Below are 20159 nucleotides of genomic sequence, written 5' to 3' on the forward strand. Positions count from 1 at the left end.
TGGTGTGGAAAGATCTGTAGGAACAGGCCCTGCCCACCCATGAGGTGGAGTGAAGCTACCGTCTCAGGCAGTGGAAACCCTTGAGACAGTACCCCTGTGAGTGCCCTATCCGCCCTGTTACCTCCACTAGCAGAGAAGCAGTGTGGCATTGGTGCTGATTTCCAGAAAGTTCTCGCCAAAATCTCATGAGATATTGTGGGGTACGATGATCTCGTGAAATTTCAGTGTGATCTCACTGGAAATTGGTGTGATCTCACTGGAAACCAGTGTCGATGCCTGCGCCGTTTCTCCACCAGTGGCAGGGCAGGGTGGCACTTCCCATTTCTCCTCAAGAGGCAAAACAAGACAGGCTGCTGCTGTTGCTGCTGCTGCTTAGGAAACAGCACCTAACAACAACAACAAAACCTTGAATAAATGGCTGTACCTTTTTTGTTCCCTAATGGGATATGAGGTAAGAGATGGCAGAGACTGAAGTATTCATCACTGCTTCTCTGTGTAGCATTGGCTTCCTATCACATTGCCAGCGCATGTCATAGTCTCTTCATCTTACCTGGAAGCATCCTTGTCTGCAGCTATCAGTTGTCATGTCTATGCCCTTCCAGTGAGCATGCAAAGTTATCAAATAGCTGACAGAAACCAAAGAAGACAACAGTTTATCTTCAGGGACATCAATATGAATAGGAATGTTGGATCGGTAGAGATTTATACAGCTGTTCTGGTAGGAGGCTTGTGTAAGACACTGGGAACATGGCTGTTGATAGATGAGCCAATTTATGGTGTTTACGGAGCTTCAAGGAAACCCCGCAGAGATTGTTTAAAAATTAAAGATATGCCCTATTGCTCTTTTGCCAGTTTTGCGATCAGACACCAAGATTAAATTGTCTAATTATGTCAAGACATGACAAATTTGGATTAAGCAGGAGTGTTTTGCTGGCAATTTCATCTCCATACAGAACACACATCTCTCCCTCACAAGGTTTAAGATTTATCACAACAGTGCTGGAGGTGTGAGTGGGAGGACTTTATACAACACTTCCATTGGCCTGTCTCCTGATTGCTCTTTTGAGTAAGGCTTTTTGAATCTCAACCCAGCCATGTGAATCATTCCCAAGGAGTGGTAAAAGAAAACCACCAGAAGATAAGGGTAGGTGTGGAGTGTTGTTTTGTGTGCTTGGTCCACTGCCCAGTTGTATCTGTCAGGTGATCATGCCAAAGTTTGTTCACAATCATTGTATCTGTAATATGAATTTGTCCAGCTGGTCACGCTCAGCTATGTCACAGGTCAAACATAATTTGCCTGAGTAGTTATTATTTGACCAGGCTGCTTTGAGGATATATGCACAAACATCCTTGCTTTTGTGTAAAGTGTGGATGTTGATATTTACAAGTGGCTCTCTTCAGGAAAGGGTGTTTTGGTCATGCTGTGACCTGCAGAGTGTCATCTAGTGGCAAAGTGGAAATGGGCCTTCTCTGTGGTGGCACCTACTTTTGGGATGCTCTCCCCACCTGGTTAATTGGGAGGTATCAACTGTAGTGTGTTTTGGATGCTTGCTTAGTTTATAGATCATTAATTCTCAATAATTTGATATTGTGGATATTTGTGGCTATATTTTGTTTTAATGTACCGGTATGTTTTAGATTTTTGATCTTTTTATTGCAAGAAAAGAAGAGCTTGCTGGGGGAGGCCAATGGCCCATCTAGTCTAGCATCCTGTTCTAGACTGCTTCAAACTGCTTCAAAATTTGTAAGCAGTCTACAAATTAATTATTTTAAATAATTAAATGTGCATGCTGAGAGAGCTTCTCAGGAAACAAATGAGCTTTTCTCCATATTCTGCAAGACAGTAAATGAAAATCCAATTCCAAATTTAGTCAAGAAAATTTGTGTTGTGTAGAAGAAGCCATTTCAACAGGGACTAGTTTTCTCACTTCTGTCAAAATCCCATCTGCCACAGGACTCTTTAAAGGTGGAAAATTTTGTCCTCCTTTACAACTGCTTACCCTGAGCACAAGCCATTGATTCCACACCATCCACACAGGGTGGATAACATAAGAAGCAGGGAGGCAGTTTTGCCCATGAGTCATACTTCTTTCTCTTGTATTCTTGAACAGTGCAATTCTGCACAGTCCCTTAATCAGACCAGCTGCGGCTACAGTCTGTTCCCTACAAAACTATTCCAGGTGGTTCTTTGAAAAGGTAGCTGTGTGAAAGACCTTCAGGAAGCATTTGAGGTATGTGCCGCTTCATTACAATGCATGTAAAATGAAAACCTGCATAGAACTATACTATACAGGAACATAGGAAGCTGCCTTATGACAGACCAGATTGTTTGTCCATTCTTGCCTATTTTCCAGGGTCTCGGGCACGGGTCTGTCCCATCACACGCTAGCTGATCCTTTTAACTGGAGAATCTGGGAGTTAAACCCAAGACCTTCTGCATACAAAGCATGTGCTCCACCACTGAACTTTCATCCCTAATTCATATTCATTGTAGCATTAAGGAGATTGTTCAGTCAGTTCAAGCACCTCTGCTTGCCCTGCAGAACAATCTCCCCTCCCCCACCCCCTCTCCTTCCCCCCACCCCCATGAACTGCTCTGATTCCTGACAAAGACCCTGAGCAAATTTGGTGGAGGTGGAGAACTCTGTTGTGCTAGCAAGAGGCCTTGCACTGTTGAAACGGGGTAGAATCTGACCCACACCATTCTGCACTGTCTGTTGAACTTTCTGGAGCGCATCTTTATTACAGCATGAGCAAAGTTTCTGTTTGCAGAATTAGCATACATCTGTTTGCTGGCCGAATCCGAAGGCTAGTGTAAGTTGGCCTTTGAGAGAGGGAGGTCAGATAATATGCTTTGTTCCCACACTGCAGGTGTTGCATCCACAGCATGGGCCTCTGCTGAATGTTATGCACTCATTCTGGGAAGAGCTCCCATTGACGTCAGACTAGAGAGACCTTGCTGAGAGTACGACATGCACAATAGGGAGTGACTGTGCAAAAGACACCCACACTGGAAATTCTGGGTTTTCCTTTGCAGCTGTAACCTATTAGCAGGCAGTCCTGCAAATCCAAATTTCACTCAATAATATTGCGGGGGGGGGGGGAGTTGCATTTGGAAAAATAAAAAGAAAAGAAGATGCTTTTGAAAATATTCCATGTGTATATCTATGATCTTTTGGAGGAAGCAAATTGTACAACTGTGGTCCAAAAAAGTGGTGAAATAAATTTTAGGTGCACCATCGAAGTGAGCTGAAATAGGAACATTTTAACTGAAAGTCATCTAAAATTCTACTTCGTTTGTTTATAAAAAAATAATAATTTATCTGCTAAGTCATAAAATGTATCCAAGTGGTTTACAAAGTGTAAAAAGTTGAAAAACCAATTTAAAAGTGAAATACCATTGTGAACTCTTAACTGCCTGCACAGGCCTGGCACAACAGAAAACTTTCCAGCAGGTATTTAAAAGTTGGCACAGAAGGCCTTCTTATCCTTCTTTTGAGGACAGATTATGATGATGATGATGATTATTATTATTATTATCATCATCATCATCTCTAATTCTTACCTGCACTTCACTGTAGGTTACAGCAATGGTCTGATAGATCACAGTATTGACCTGGGGCTCCTTTCTGTAACAAAATACTTCTGTACTGCATGACATACGTGCATAAGGAATCACCTAACAGCATCACTCCTTGTCCTCCAAAGCAGAGCTTTGAACACTATCTTTGCTGGTCATAAATATTTATTGAACTCTGGGGTTATAAAAACATCCATCTTCCGCCTTACTGGGCTACAGATGGTGATGATACTGACTACTCGGGACTATATGCTGGAAAATTACTGCCGGCTGCCAGTGGATTGTTTCAGTATGAACTCTCACAGACTGTTGCAAAGAAGGAGAATTTTCCCATAACAATTTCTGCCACAGTCTTGAGCAAGTGCCCTTAGTTTCATGTAAACCGGATTCCTGCAATGCACTGCATGTAGTGCTGTCATCTTGGAGAAGTGTCCAGAAACATTAGCAGCTTCAGAACATGGCAGGCAGAAGTCTTGGACTACCCATTTTGCAGCAGCTTCATGGACCTCCTCCCTTTTTCCAGGTTCAATTCAAAGTCCCGGTTATGATCTTTAAAGCCCTGGGTACCTGGAGGGCCACCATCTCTCATCTAAGCATGACCATTCATTACGCTCAACAGGGGGTGCTCTCCTGTGTGCTCTGCCAACATCTCCGAAGGCCTTCTGGCGGTTCCCTCACTGCGAGAAGTGAGGTTACAGGGAACCAGGCAGAGGGCCTTCTCAGTAGTGGCACCTGCCCTGTGGAACGCCCTCCCAGCAGATGTCAAGGAAATAAACAACTATCTGACTTTTATATTGCAAATATGTTTTTATTTTCCATCAACAAACAAAATACATGTACGTTCATCAAATAAAGTTTCACAATTATTACACAAACTCCGCCGAGTTTTCCTGACTTCCCTCCTTCTCTTCTCTGGTTTTTTTAATGTTCCAGCTATTCCCTCGCTTTCTCTTCATTCCCACATGTTTTGTTATCATGTTGTTATCATTTTTTGTTATACATTTCTGTCCTGTTACAAGAAATCTGTCAATCCTGTAAGTGCTTACATATCTTTACAGTCTCCTATATAATCCAAAAATTTACCCCATTCCAATTGAAACCTTTGGTCACTTTGCTCTCTTATTTTCCCAGTCAGTTTCGCCAATTCAGAATATTCCATTAATTTCCTTTTCCATTCATTTACAGTTGGTACCTCTTTTAATTTCCAATTTTGCGCTATTAATATCCTCGCTGCTGTGGTGGCATATAAGAAGAATCTTTGATCTTTTTTTTCAATTTCTTCTCCAACTAAACCAATCAGGAAGGCTTCTGGTTTTTTCGTAAACGTATATTTAAAGATTTTTTTTAGTTCATTATAGATTGCTTCCCAATAAGGTTTAATTTTTTCACATGTCCACCACATATGGAAAAACTCACCGTCTTTCACTTCACACCTCCAACATTTCTTATCATATTTCTTATATATTTTTGCTAATTTTACTGGGGTTAAGTACCATCGGTACATCATTTTCATAATGTTTTCCTTTAAGATTATACAGGCAGTAAATTTCATGTGTTCTTTCCATAATTTTTCCCACATTTCGATTTGGATATTGTGCCCGACATCTATCGCCCATTTTATCATAACATCTTTAATCTCTTCATCTTTTGTGTGCCATTCTAATAAGTAATTATACATCTTGGATAATATTTTCTCATTGCTTTCTAAAATTTCCACTTGAAATTTCGATTTCTTATTATCAAAATTACGTTTTCTTTTGTCTTCATTAAATAGACCACACACCTGGTGATATTGGATCCACCCAGTCAATTTATCTGCCACCTGATCATAAGCTTTAATTTTCCAACCTTTTTCTGATTCAATCAACAAATCCTCATATGTTAGCCAATTTTCTTCCTCTGTATTGGTTTTCTTTATTGTTAGTATCTCCGTGGGTGATAACCATCTAGGTGTCCTTCTTTCTACCAGTTCTTTATGTCTTTGCCACACCTCATACAAGGGCTTTCTAAATACATGTGTCAAAAATTCCCTATGTACTTTCACCTTGTCCTGCCAGAGGTATGCATGCCATCCGTACCTGTTGTTAAAGCCTTCCAAATCCAGTATCTCTCTATCCTTTAAGATCATCCACTCTTTCAACCAGGTCATGCATGATGCTTCGTAATAAATTTTTAAATCTGGCAATCCAAATCCTCCTCTCTCTTTTTTATCTATTAGTAATTTATGTTTGATTCTTGGACGTTTGCCTTGCCAGATAAATTTTGACAGATTTCTCTGCCATTCCTTTAGCTGACTTGTACCTTTTATCACAGGTAACATTTGAAAAAGAAATAGTACTTTCGTCAGGACACTCATTTTCACACTTGCAATCCTTCCCCACAGAGATAAATTTAGTTTATTCCAAATTTCTAAATCTCTTTTGATTTCTTTCCATGTCGAATCATAATTATCACTAAACAGATTAATATTTTTAGGTGACAGCCAAATTCCTAGATATTTAACCTTTTTTACCACCATAATGCCATACTTTTCCTGTAATTCCTCAATTTCATTCTTATTTAGATTTTTGACCAGCATTTTTGTTTTTTCTTTATTTAGCTTAAACCCTGCTAGTTTCCCAAACTCCTCTATTACTTTCAACATTTCTCCCAAACTCTGCATCGGTTCCTCTAACGTCATAACTAAATCATCCGCGAAGGCCTTTATTTTGAATTCTCTTTTGCCGATCTTAACTCCTTTAATATCTTTTGTGTCTCTTAATTTGTTTGCCAAAACTTCTAGCACGACAATAAAAAGAAGCGGCGATATTGGGCATCCCTGTCTTGTTCCTTTTGTAATTGTAAATTCGTCTGTTAATGTACTATTGACCACTAATTTTGCCACTTGTTCCTTGTAAATAGCCATGATCCCATTTAGAAATTTTGTTCCCACCTCCAACTTTTTTAGAACCTTCATCATGAATTGCCACGATACGTTGTCGAAAGCCTTTTCGGCATCTATAAAGATTAAGGCTGCTTTTTTCTGTATTTTCAAATCCAAATACTCAATTAGATCTACAATTGTTCTGATATTGTTTTTCATCTGCCGGCCCGGGAGGAACCCTGCTTGGTCTTTATGGATTATTTTGTTTAGAACTTTTTTCAATCTGTCTGCCAATATGTTTGTAAACAATTTATAATCTAAATTCAATAATGAAATCGGTCGATAGTTTTTAACATTTAATAAATCTGTGCCTTGTTTGGGGATTAATGAGATAAAGGCCTCCTTCCATGAGTTTGGGACTTTCCCATTGATCAGAATCCCATTCATCACCTCCAACATCCTTGGTACTAACTGAGGTGCCAATTCCTTGTAATATCTCGTCGATAAGCCATCGGGGCCTGGGGCTTTCCCTCCTTTTAATTTTTGTATTGCACATTTGAGTTCTTCTTCTGTTATCAATGCATTTAATTGTTCTTGATCCTCTTTTGAAATTTTTTTTGGTTTATTCTCTTCTAAATAATAATCCATCTCTTCTTCCTTCTCTTGTTCTTTCTGATAAAGATTCTTATAAAATTCCTGAAATATATTTTTGATTTCTTTTGGGTTCTCAATTATTTCCTCATTCCTTTTGATTTTATTTATTATACTCTGTTCTTGTCTTTTTTTCAATTGCCATGCCAATACTTTCCCCGTTTTGTTGGCATGCTCAAAACTCTTTTGTCTTAACCATTTTAATTTCCACTCAATTTCCTGATTAATTAATATTTCAAATTGGTTTTTCAGCCCCTTAATATTTTGCTTCAGATCTTTATTTCCTGGTTTTAAAGTTAATTGCCTTTCTTTATCTTCCAATTCTTTTAAGATTTCTTCTTTCTTCTTCTCTCTTTCTTTCCTTTTACCAATGTCTTGAGAGATCATGAAGCCTCTTATCACCGCCTTGCTGGCATCCCACACCGTGTTCAGGTCTGTTCCTTTATTCATATTCAGTTCAAAATAATCATTTAATACCTTCTTTGCTTTTTCTACTACTTTGCCATCATTAAGTAAACTCTCATTCATTCTCCACCTGGTTTTGGCACCTTCTCCTTTTAATTCCATATATACAGCATTATGGTCAGATAATATTCTCGGCTGAATCTCTATTTTATTCACCTTAGATAACAATCCCTTAGTAACCCAGATGTGATCTATTCTCCCTGAACTTTTATTGGGCTCCGAAAAATAGGTGTATTGTTTTGTTATAGGGTGCTTAGCTCTCCATGCATCTATCAGATTTAGGTTCTCTGTTAGTGTAAAGAAAGTCTTTGGCAATTTGCCTTCTGAACCTGAGCTTCTTGAAGATCTGTCCATTGCCGGGTTTACAACCCCATTCATATCACCCATTAGAATTTGTTTTTGATCCGCAAATTCAAGCAATATTTCCTCCAACTTTTTATAAAATTTAGCTTTTTTGTTATTCGGGGCATATATCCCCACCAATTGTATTTTCTCACCTTGCCATGTTATTTGTACAATTACCACTCTCCCTTCTTCATCTTTATACACCAGCTTAGGTTCTAACTTCTGTTTTATATAAAGAACCACCCCTCGCTTTTTCTTTTTATCTGCCGACACAAAATCCAAACCCAGTCTTTTGTTTATTAATATTCTTCTATGTTTTTTGGCAATGTGGGTTTCTTGTAAACATATGACATCTAGTTTTTGTTTGTTCAAAACATGTTCAACTTTATTTCTCTTACATTTATTGTTTAAACCATTTATGTTGCAGGATTGGAGTTTTAAAATCATATTTCGTTTCCGATTCTGATGTCTTGTAAATTCTTTCTATTAAAGCTTTCTACAAATTGGTGCTCTCGCTGTCTTCTTTTTCCTGTTCCTCTTCCTCTTCTCCCTCTTCACTTTCCTGTTCACTTCTTTCTCTCCCTTCTTCTTCTTCTTCGTCTTCCTCTTCCTCCTCCTCTGCGCCTCCTACTGCTCCTTCCTCCTTCTTCCTTTCTGCTATTTCTCTCACGCTCTTTCCCTTCTTCTCCTCCTCCAGTCCCAGCTCCTTCGGGTATCTCCTAGTGAACTTCTTTAATTCTTGTACATTCTTGATCTTATATCTTTTGCTTTTAAAGTAGAACGTCAGTCCCTCGGGGAATTCCCATCGAAAGCTTATCCCTTTCTTCCTTAGGGTTTCTGCCAACGCATGATATGGCCCTCTCTTCTGTAAAAATCTCACTGGGATTTCTTTATATATGCTAATTTCTCTGCCTCCTATTATCAGTTTTTGAGAGTGGCTTAGTCTCAGGATCTCATTTCTGATATCTAATGAATTAAACATTACCAAGCAATCTCCTGGTAATTTTTTCGCTCTGGCCTTTATAGATTTTACCCCTATTCTGAAGGCGTTCAGAATAGAGTATTCCACCACTTCTTGTTTGGTATCCAGCCATTTAGCTAATTCAGCTACTAATTTTTGTCTTATGTTCTCGTTGGCTTCCACCGGAATCCCGCGGAATTTGAGATTTAATTGTTTTTGTCTGAGTTCTAACATGGCTAAATTGTCCAGCATTTCTTCTTGGACCCTGTTTAGATCTCCAATTTCTTCTTTTACCTTTTCTGTGTCCTTCTTTGTTTGTTTGATTTCCTTCTGTACTTTCTTTACTGAGTTTTCTATTGTTTTAGATTTGGTGGTCAAATCTTTTAGTTGTTCTGTCAGCTCTCCTACTACTTTCTCAAATTTCTCATCCATTGACTCCTTCAGATCTGTGATTTTTTTCTCAATATTCTGTTCACTTTGTCTTATTTCTTTCTTTATTTCTGATAATAGACCTTCCCATTCTTTCCCTTCCTCTTGCTTTGAAGCCCTTCTATCCCCTGGTGTTGCACTCCCTTTATTTCCCTTCATTTCTACTTCAAAATTTAACTTCTATTATATTTTCCCGACCACTAGGGGACCCAGATCTCACCTAAATTACAATCTTTTACCCTACAGTCCAATTCCTGCCTATAGGTGGCGCCTAATAATCTGTGGAGAGCGTCTATTTTTTTACTCAGTTCAATAGTCCTGTCTTCTTACTTTCGCTTTCTTTGTTCACCGGAGTCCCGGAGTTGCTTTCACTTTCTTTGTAGCGGCTCCATTTCTTCTCTTGCTACTTTGTAGACTAAATATAAGCAACAGTTACTCTTTCAGTCAGCGATCAGTATTGGAAAAAGTCTAGAAAAAAGACGACTAAAAGTCACACCTGAAAAGCAAGCCCCTTCCCTCCCCTTCCCTCCCTTCCAATACACCCCCGAAACCCAAAAGCTCAGTCCGGCGGCTGTAGTGATTGTCTGGTTTCCCCGCGACGAACGTTTTGACCCTCAGTCTCTGCTCAATCGATGTTTGTAATCCAAGGGATCGTTACTCCTTAAGCCAGGAAACCAAAGGAGAATTTGTAATCCACGGGGTCGGTACCCCTTACTTCGTTCCGCCGCCTGCCGATCTGATCCTCTTACGCTCGGAGGGAGGGGGGCTTCAAGGGTTTCAATGTAACAGCTTTACGAGTCTCTCCAAACCCCAATGCTTTCCGGCTTCTCAAAACAGCCCTTTTCCCACCGTGTCATGCAAAAACCCCTTCTCCTTTCTCCTTTCTCCTTTCTCCTCTCCTTTCGCTTCTCTCTGTTCTGGGTTTGCCGACACGATGGTGAGCCGATCTAAAAGTCTCTTAAAGGATTTTCAAAAGTTACTTTTCCTTCTATTCTGCCCCCGCCAGATCCCTTGGGTTTCAGATATACTCTAGTTCTTCTTCTTATATTAATAAAATCCTTTAAACCACCCGTAGATTGTCTTCCCGGGTAGTCAGTCAAAACGGGTTTTACTCACTTTACAGGAACGCTGTTTTTTGTTCGTCTTGCACAGTCATGCCCAGTGCCATCTTTTCGCCAGAGTAGAGACGGACTCCCTTTTTGCGTCTCTTACTCCCGTCCAAATCTGTACAGTTGCCAATTCTTAAATTATAGGCAGCTTGGTCTTTCCCGCTGCTCCCGTTTTTTATCTTCTTTCCCTTTTGTCTTGGAAGCGGGCTGCTTTTATCCGGATCTCGAGGCTTTGCGCCGCTGGGGGGGTGCGATGTCCCCTACTTGCATCCGCTTTTCACCCCTTATTCCTGAAGTTCATGCTCAAACCTCAGGTCAGGAGTGCAGCAAATGACGCTGCTGGGTACACTGAACTTCAAGGTAACCCCCCTTGAAGCGACGGGTCCGCTTAGCCTTTGCGCGACCCCTTTTTCCCCCAGGTACGCCTGGAACTCCCAAGAGGGATATTCCACGATCCTGCGATGGCCGCAGCTCCACCGGAAGTCAACTATCTGACTTTTAGAAGACATCTGAAGGCAGCCCCATTTAGGGAGGTTTTTAATGTTTGATGTTTTATTGTGTTTTTAATATTCTGTTGGGAGTCGCCCAATGGGCAGGGTATAAATTTATTATTATTATTATTATTATTATTATTATTATTATTATCATCTGAGGGATGAGTGGCTGGAATGCAAGACAGGGCCTTGTCCGTGGTTGCACCACTCAGAGTTTGTTCATAATACTAATTGTCAAGGGAGGGATTTTTATCAAGACTGCAGTTGGAAAGGGAAGATTGAAACCTCACCTCACCTGCATACTGTGCTCTGATGATTATTACACACACACACACACACACACACGAGAGAGAGAGAGAGAGAGAGAGAGAGAGAGAGAGAGAGAAAGAAAGAAAGAGAGAGAGAGACCCCCTCTGATAATTTGTTTTTTAAAAAAACAAACAGAATATGTTTGCTTTATCATGTAGTTATGTAACATGTAGTTAGGCCATCTTTCAGACTCTCCATTTGAATTGCCTGCCAAGTAGGAAGCAGGAGCAAATCTCCCACACATTGTTTCCTGTCTATGGACAGTACCGTTTGCCTAAGCAATGATACATACTATGGTAATTTTAGAATTTGGATTGATGGCACTTCCAAATGACATGTTGATTGCACATTCATCCAAATTTGTTTGCAGGAAGGTTAGACCACGTTGGCTGTTTAAGGAGCATCCATTTGGAACCCTTTGCCAGAGAGGTTAGATGACGTTGTGTCAAAGCATGTGTTATCCGGCACTTTCCAGTGCATTTCTCCATCTCTTTCCTGGTCACAAAATAATCCAGTCTTCTGCATGTACTATGTATGAGCACCTTGAGCTCCTTGCAGGGAAGGTGGGATATAAATAAAATTTTAAAAGTGAGTGAGTTTGCCGCATACCGCCTCCCAGTCACTTGTAGTTGCACAATCTGAATTTGTCAATATGTGATTGGATTTCACTCCCAAAAAAAGCAGCAGTCTATATTATGTTCTTAATGGTCAGGGTGAGGGATTTAGACAACCATGTCTGTTACTTCACATAATAACTGCCCTTTTGTTTTATGGAGCACCTTTGCTGGTGCAAAGGAACCTGTCTGTGCCCTAAGGCAAGCATCAGAGGCCTGCACTTTAACTATTCACTGAGACAAGTCAGATTGGGGAGTGCTAGAGCAGGCATAGGCAAACTCGGCCCTCCAGATGCTGCTAGCTAGGGATCATGGGAGTCGTAGGCCAAAAACATCTGGAGGGCCGAGTTTGCCTATGCCTGTGCTAGAGACAGGGCCTTTTAAGTGGTGGCTCCTATTTTCAGTGGTGTCCCCATTGTGATGTGCGCTTGGCTCCACTGATGATGACCCTTGAAGGTCCATTTCTTTGGGGCTGTCTTTGAGCAGTTTTATTAATAATGCTTCTTGCTTATACATGATTGTTTTTTTAGGTTTTTACTGTTTTAGTCTATTGGCTTGGACTTTGATAGTAATTTTTATGCGGGCTGAAGAGTGTTTTAGAGGGTGTGTTAAGCAACTTATTGTTCCTGGTCTTTCTCTTTTCGTGATAAGTTTTAGTTTTGTTATTTCAATGTCATTTGTGATTTATTGTATCGTATCTGAAAGCCTCCTTGAAGAGACCTAATGTGGACAAAGACACAAAGAATTATATTTGGTCATACGTCTTTGGACAAATCAAAGCGCATTTCCCAGCTATATTTATATGTGGGGACGGGGAAATACATAGTGATCTACCTCATTAAGGTTGCCAACTTTTTTTCTGACAGGGTTCCTGTGCCTTTTAACAGCCGTAGGGAAAGAAGTAGAAATTCAGGTGGCAAAGCTTACCTCAGGCTGCACCTGCTGAATTTCCACTTCTTACATAGCTGTAAGTTGGCAACCTTAATTAGCGAGATCACTATCCACCTCCCTTCTTTGGGACCCTGCCAGGAAAATAAAAGTTGGCAACCCCTATAATTCCAAGAGAAGCTTGAGAGTGACGCCAATAAAAATTGTAGAGCATTCTGCAAATAAAAAAGGATATTTTTTATATAAGTAGCTGCAATCATTGGAAGGTTGTTCCCATTTCACAGATAGTGATATGAGATCTAGAAATCAAGTAAACAGTTAGTGTTGATGCAAGGGAAAGGGACCTTTGTCTCTTTAAGACAAGAGGAACTGCTAGTCATATATCTTTACTGTGTTGTGGGGTTATAAAAGCATACGTCTTCGTTCTTTTATTACATCTATAAACATCAGGCTGCAGTTGACTGTTCCCTGGATTAGAATGTCCTAGTACTTTAAGTGAGTTTTGACAGCGAGAGGGAGGGAAAGTAGTACTTCTAGGGGTGGGTTTTTTTCCTTCCTTCCTTTCTCCCCCCAAGTGGATTCTTTTTATAGGACCTTGTCACTTTCTTGTAAGCTTCAGCCGCTGCAAAAGTCCTGAGAGGCAATGAAACCAGGATATACCGGGTTCAGAGTTTGTTCTTCTTTGGCCTGTGTGTAACATTCTACTGTTTGTGAACGGTAAGCAGAAAGAAAAGTTTCATGGTTTTGTTAAACACATTATTTATTTGAGTTCAGCCGTTTGATTTCCAGCAGAAGTTTAAACAGCTTTTTCTTTTTTTAAAAAAAGTGAAAGCTATTTACTTATCTAGAACCAGTCTTTCTATTTACTGTTCTGCTTGCTGCATTTTAGAATGAAATTCTAAACAAATGAAATTCTTAACAAAAATGAAACAAAGTGGAGCAATGAGGGTCTTGTATTTTATTTGTTTTTGATCTACTTTGATTTTGTGCTTTTGAAGCTTTGCTTGATTATTCCAGTTTTGAGGTTCGTAGTCGCTAAAATGAAATATTTGCAAAAAGTAGGGGGGGACAGAGTGATATACCTTATTATGTACATCAGGACAATGAGAGAAGGCTTGCCTTAATGAGAGCTGTAGCCAGCTGGAATATTTTTTAAATATTAGAATGCAATAATTCATCAGATACATGATCATTCAACTGTATATTAATCTCATGAATAACTTCTTAGTATTCCCCACCCCCATTAAGACTTGAGAGAACAAATGCAGGAAATTACTACTTAAATTTTATCCTTGCATTATGATCTGGGCTTAGTAGCATTCAAATATGGTTGAGTTTTACTTGGGCTGTTAATTTTCTTCTTACATAGAACACTGCGATCTGACTTTTTAATATTTAAAAGCAAATTAAAATAAGTAATAAGTAATTTTGTATTACACATCACATTCTCTAAAATAAGCAGCTGCAATAATCTATAGCAGCAGTTCCCAAACCTTTTGAGTTTGTAGAGCACTTTTTGGAAGAGAAATCCGTCATAGAGCACTATCGTCGTCCTTGTGCCAAAGGCACATATTTATTTATTTTTCTTTCCAATCTCTTCATGGAGCACTTGGAGATGCTTTGCAGAGCACCAAGTGCTCGACGGAATGCAGTTTGGAAACTGCTGATCTATTGTCTTTAGTTTATATTAGGAAGATATATTATATACTTCTGATTACCGTATTCTGGAAGCATGAAGCTTCCCAGAGTTAGCTTCCCAGAGTTAGAGAAACAATCTTACTCTGATTCAGCATAAGCATTTCTTCCTTTAAAATAAATAAATATCTGTGGTCTGTGCATGATTTTGAAGCGCTTTCTGGTGGTACATCTCTTCCAAGACCAACTTGCAATGCCTTCCATGCAGTCAGAAATTTCCTAAGCTATTGTACAAATGCAACCTTGTGCACACCCTGTTCCTAGCTTAGGAAAGCCTGCCTCTCTGAAATAGCAACTGTTTTTTTTTTTTAGGCTGATTCTAATAGATACATGCACATGAAAATGTTGTATCAGAATGTATCCTCCATATAAATTTCCTCAAAGTGTCTTGCAAACATCTCATGGCCAGCCATGATGTGCTCCAGGAATCTGCCCCAAGTGCAGGGTAGCTAATCTACAAGGGTAACTAGACCACAAGGAACGACTCTGCTGGCTGACTCCTCAGGAATGTGATGGATGCAGCAAAGTATGACTTCGTTGCTGACCTCACTGCCGCACGGTGGGCACAATTATGTGTCCTATTATGTGTTGGATCAGCTTCATAGCAAGGTTCCCGCATTTGTGTCTCAACCTTCATCCAGCCCATTCCTTCAACCGTAGCTCCTCAAAATACCAAGGAGAATTGCAATCTCCATGGTCCCAAACATGTCAATGGCCCTAGGAATCTCACTGTTCCACAGTGAAATAGAAGCACTGAGAGGATCATTTGGTCAAGCCACTGTAATGTCCCCCCAGAGCCATCAGAAATCCATTAGAATTTATCAACCTCCAAGAGCAGACCATCCCAAGTGGTCCCTTTCCTCTGCAGGATGCAAGACCAAACTTTACCAGGAAGTGGTCTGACCATGACAATAGGGCAGCATCTAGCCCTCCTGTTTTCAGACCACCACCCTTCCCACTTGGAGCAAAGGCTAAATCAAGGGTGTCCCTTGTTCCCTCCTATAGGGCACATTACAGAGCAAGATTGCACTGTGTTATAAGAAAAAACTGTTCTTTTTCCCTTATGGGGTACCCAAGAGCCCTTATAGAGTCTTTATGTAGGTTCTCTATCGGTAGGACAAAATAACAGAGGCCAACCAGAGTATATTGAGAAGCAAAGCAGCTAGTAAGCCTGATCTTTATTAAACTGTTGCAACAGGATGCTCCCTCCCTCCCACACACATACACAGGAGGGAGGAACCACCCAGAACCATGGTGTGCAATCCCTTATATAGACTTTTGAAATTGCCACCCTATAGCTGAAGACTACCCTCCAATACATCATACATACATCACAGAAGAGGCGGTCTACAGCAGAATCCTGTCTGGCAGGAAACCTGTTAATGGGTTTACCTGGACAGCCTGGCCATTCTTTTGTGATGATAAATACTTAATTCCTGAATCCGGGTCACAGACTCACCCTATGCGCCCTTAAGGAGGATTTGTGAGCACAGAGACAATGTGGAGGCTTTTTCCCATTTCCATCCAAACTGCAGCAGAATTTTTGAGGTCACTGAAAGAGTCAAAATGGCTTTAGGACTGTTTTCCTGTACTGTTTCAGACATGTGGTTTATATATTTATGTATTGGTACATTTATGAACATTTATTTTATATCTTAGACCTTATAATTCTCATAATAACTGCAAGACCAGAAAGGAGAAAGCAAGCAACTATATTTTTTAAAAAAAATCATAATATTTATGATTAATAATAATCATTATTTATAAAGGACCTCATAATCTAGGTGATGTCTGATGATTGAGTTAAGAAAGAGGAAATCCTACTGCAGTATTGCAGTCAAAGATAATATAGGTATGCAATGGGGCACTATACTTTGCTGGCTTTGCAAATGCGATGAGGAAAATTGAGCGAGAATAAGCGTTTGAAACTTGAATGAAAGCACTCCATACCAAAACAGTACCGTACAAGCTTTTTCTACAGCATGGTAATAGATCTACGTAACAGATAACTTTCAGATCACAAGTATTGGAAACAAAACATCAGCACTCTGGCTCTCAGGACTGCTAAACACAACTGAGAGAACCTGAGAAGCAGCACACCTTTGATTCCTAATCCCCTGCGGTAGACGAAGTGGCCGAGAGTGTTTCTCCAGCTGGATGCAATGAGCAGGGAACAGCAAAAGGAAGTTTGGGTTGTACCGGACAATGAATATACTGATAGGAGTCTATGGTTGCTAGACATTTCCCTGGATTCAGTAAGTGTAATAATTTAATCAAGTTTAGGGTGTTAAAATGTGTGCCAGACCACTGTAATCCCTGGATCTAACAAGTGTTAACATGCTAATTAAGACAGCCAGAGATTAGAGTAGAGAGCTGGGAGCAATGTGAGTTAGAAGCTTAGAGTAGGGAGTTGGAGTGATGTGTTGGCGAAACAAAGCAACAAGCAGGAGAGTTGGACCAACGATTGAGAGAAATGTTTTATATCCCTTTGAATCCAAGGCTTTGGCTATGGGAGAAACAAGACCCTTTGGAGGTGTTAATGCTATGAACTCCTCCATCATTGGCTCAGGCTGTATATATTTGTAAATAACCCCAAGATCATAAAGACGCCACACAGTCTCTGCTGTGCCTCATTCCAAAGGCAAACACGAACCCTGGGTAAGTGCCTGGAACTCCTGGGCTTTTGCAGTGCTCAGAGATTGGTTTTGAATAAACTAGAGGGCACTATTTGGGACCATTTGGGGCAGTGTGCAGTATCATCTTGGAGCACCCAAAGGTTACAGCAGTAATAATAATAATAATAATAATAGTAATTTATTATTTGTACCCCGCCCATCTGGCTGGGTCTCCCCGGCCACTCTGGGCGGCTTCCAACAAATATTAAAATACATTAAAATATCACAGATTAAAAACTTCCCTAAACAGGGCTGCCTTTGGGTATTTTCTAAATGTCAGGTAGTTGTTTATCTCTTTGGCCTCTGATGGGAGGGCGTTCCACAGGGCGGGCGCCACTACCGAGAAGGCCCTCTGCCTGGTTCCCTGTAGCTTTGCTTCTCACAGTGAGGGAACCACCAGAAGGCCCTCAGCACTGAATCTCAGTGTCCGAGCTGAACGATAGGGGTGGAGACGCTCCTTCAGGTATACAGGATCGAGGCGGTTTAGGGCTTTAAAGTCAGCACCAACATTTTGAATTGTGCTCGGAAACGTACTGGGAGCCAATGTAGATCTCTCAGGACCGGTGTTATGTGGTCCCGGTGGCCATTCCCAGTCACCAGTCTAGCTGCCTCTTTCTGGATTAATTGCAGTTTCCGGGTCACCTTCAAGGTAGCCCCACGTAGAGCGCATTGCAGTAGTCCAAGCAGGAGATAACTAGAGCATGCACCACTCTGGTGAGACAGTCCGTGGGCAGGTAGGGTCTCAGCCTGCGAAACCAGATGGAGCTGGTAGACAGCTGCCCTGGACGCAGAATTAACCTGCGCCTCCATGGACAGCTGTGAGTCCAAAATGACTCCCAGGCTGCACACCTGGTCCTGCAGGGGCACAGTTGCCCCATTCAGGACCAGGGAGTCCCCCACACCTGCCCACATCCTGTCCCCCCAAAACAGTACTTCTGTCTTGTCAGGATTCAACCTCAATCTGTAACCGCCATCCATCCTCCAACCGCCTCCAGGCACTCACACAGGACCTTCACCGCCTTCACTGGTTCTGATTTGAAACAGAGGTAATAATAACAATAGTAATAGTAATAGTAACAACAACAACAACAACATATTTAAATGGTGCAAAATTTTCATGCAACCTGTTTCCATGTGTTTGGGTACATTCATGAGCCCAGTCTGCAGTATAGGTAACCTGACCCTCTGTTCAGCACCACAAAAAGCACTGTATTTCAAATGCCATTGCCCAAAACTTTGTTAAGCAGCAACTTAGCCCATGTCCGATCAGTGCTGATGAGAAACAGCAATTTGATTTACATATTAATACTCTAAGGATAAAGCAAATGTTGATGGTGAGTTGTACTCCTTGTAACCCTTAAATTTCATTTAAACAAGCACCTGCTGTTACAGTTTATCCAAAGCAAGGTAATATCCTTGTCTTGATAAATCAGTGCAGTACCACTGCTGGTTCATGTTCAGTTATCATCTGTAACAATCTCCAGATCATTCTCTAAAGTGCTGTTGCTTGGTTGCCATATTTTTGATGTGTTGGCATTATAAGTTTCCTTCTTCTTTGTCTCTTCTTTTTGAGTTTGGGGGATGGGGTGCAGCATCTGTAGGTTTAATTATCTTTCCCTCTCCTCTTCCATTCTGCATTAGTATTATATAAACATCTGAAGTCCTGTTCAGCATCTGAAGATCCACCATGTTCCTAGCTGATACCTATTTATTTTCATAGAATCATAAAGTTGGAAGAGACCACAAGGGCCATCCAGTCCAACCCCCTGCCAAACACCATCAAAGCATTCCTGACAGATGGCTGTCAAGCCTTTGCTTTAAAAATCTCCAAAGAAGGAGACTCCACCACACTCCTTGGCAGCAAATTCCACTGTCGAACAGCTCTTACTGTCAGGAAGTTCTTCCTAATGTTTAGGTGGAATCTTCTTTCTTGTAGTTTCAATCCATTGCTCCGTGTCCGCTTCATTTTGAAATATGTTTTTCAATGAACCCAATGGCTCTTATACATTATCTGGTTCTCTTAACAGTGCCACCCTAAGCAGATTTATTCAGAAGCAAGCCCCCATTCTTTTTCCACCAGTGGAACTTACTGTGTAGCAAGAGTGATTGGGACTGAAATCCCAAATGAGCTGTAAACTTGAATGCAGTCAAGTAAACACCATTTAACACAATGGAATTTACTTATCAGCAAACATGCATAGAATTGCACTGCCTTGGTACAGAGTGCTTTAGTTTATTATTTGCGTATTTATTTTAGGGTTGTTGCTTTACACTTCAAAACAAATTGACTTCAAAATGAATGACAAAGGTAGCATGCACTAGAAAATTTAGAAACAAAAGCTACTGAAATGAATGAACAATATCCTATAAATGACCAAACAGAAGCAGCACAGTTTGTGAATGGGAAGCATCAAATCATCAGCTGAGATAAAATAAACCAAATCGAAAAAGTCTGTGAAAAAATGAAGTGTGGCTTTACCTTGGCACGAAGATGGCATCAAAGGAAGTGCCAGACAAGTTTCTTTGCAGAGAGCACTCCATGGGCAGGGTGCCGCAATCAAGGAGGTTTATTTTCTGTTAGCCATCTGTTGTACTCCAAACTGGCTCTGCGTTAGAAATCCTTCCCACTTTTTATTATTAACATTCTCCAAAAATTTCAAAACTGCATTAAAAAATTATCAGAAAGAAGATTCTGGTGAAATCATCCTGGGTGGGAGGTATGGTTTTTGTTGTGCTTGCCGTACTTTCAAGGTTGCCAAGGGCTGTTTGTGAGGACGCTTTCTTTCATTCTAGTATAAACCATCTCTCCAGGGGTCTGAGTACCTGGGTATTTCCTGAAACCCCCATGACAGTCTCAGCCTGGCTTTCCTATAAGCATGGGAAGGTGGGGAGGCTACTTACTATGCACCTGACTTTCATTGTTTTTTCAAGTGAAGTCTTTTTACCTTTAAGGGTTGAAGATATGTTTTAAAGATAAAAGGAAGAGCATCCCTTAAAGGCAAAATCTATAAGTGCACGAATCTCAGGTACTCAGTAGCCAGCTTTGCCAGCCTCCCATGTATGTGGCGTGGGGAAACACCG

The 20159-nt window shown here is 40.6% G+C and overlaps 1 protein-coding gene across 4 annotated transcripts in view; it reads left to right on the top strand.

The window, feature by feature from the left end:
• The window catches only part of PDE9A (phosphodiesterase 9A), a 73168-nt gene that overhangs the window by 20676 nt on the left and 32333 nt on the right, over window positions 1–20159 (top strand). Inside the window, exon 1 of one of the 4 annotated variants that reach the window (XM_033147086.1) lies at window positions 13287–13425. The exons of the other annotated variants lie outside the window; for them this stretch is intronic. The gene's annotated coding sequence lies outside the window, so the exon portion shown is untranslated. Of the gene's footprint in view, window positions 1–13286; window positions 13426–20159 lie in introns of those variants that run through there. 4 annotated transcript variants of the gene reach the window in all.

The sequence above is a fragment of the Lacerta agilis genome, chromosome 4 (genome assembly GCF_009819535.1).
Source record: "Lacerta agilis isolate rLacAgi1 chromosome 4, rLacAgi1.pri, whole genome shotgun sequence".
In the NCBI taxonomy this organism is placed as follows: Eukaryota; Metazoa; Chordata; class Lepidosauria; order Squamata; family Lacertidae; genus Lacerta; species Lacerta agilis.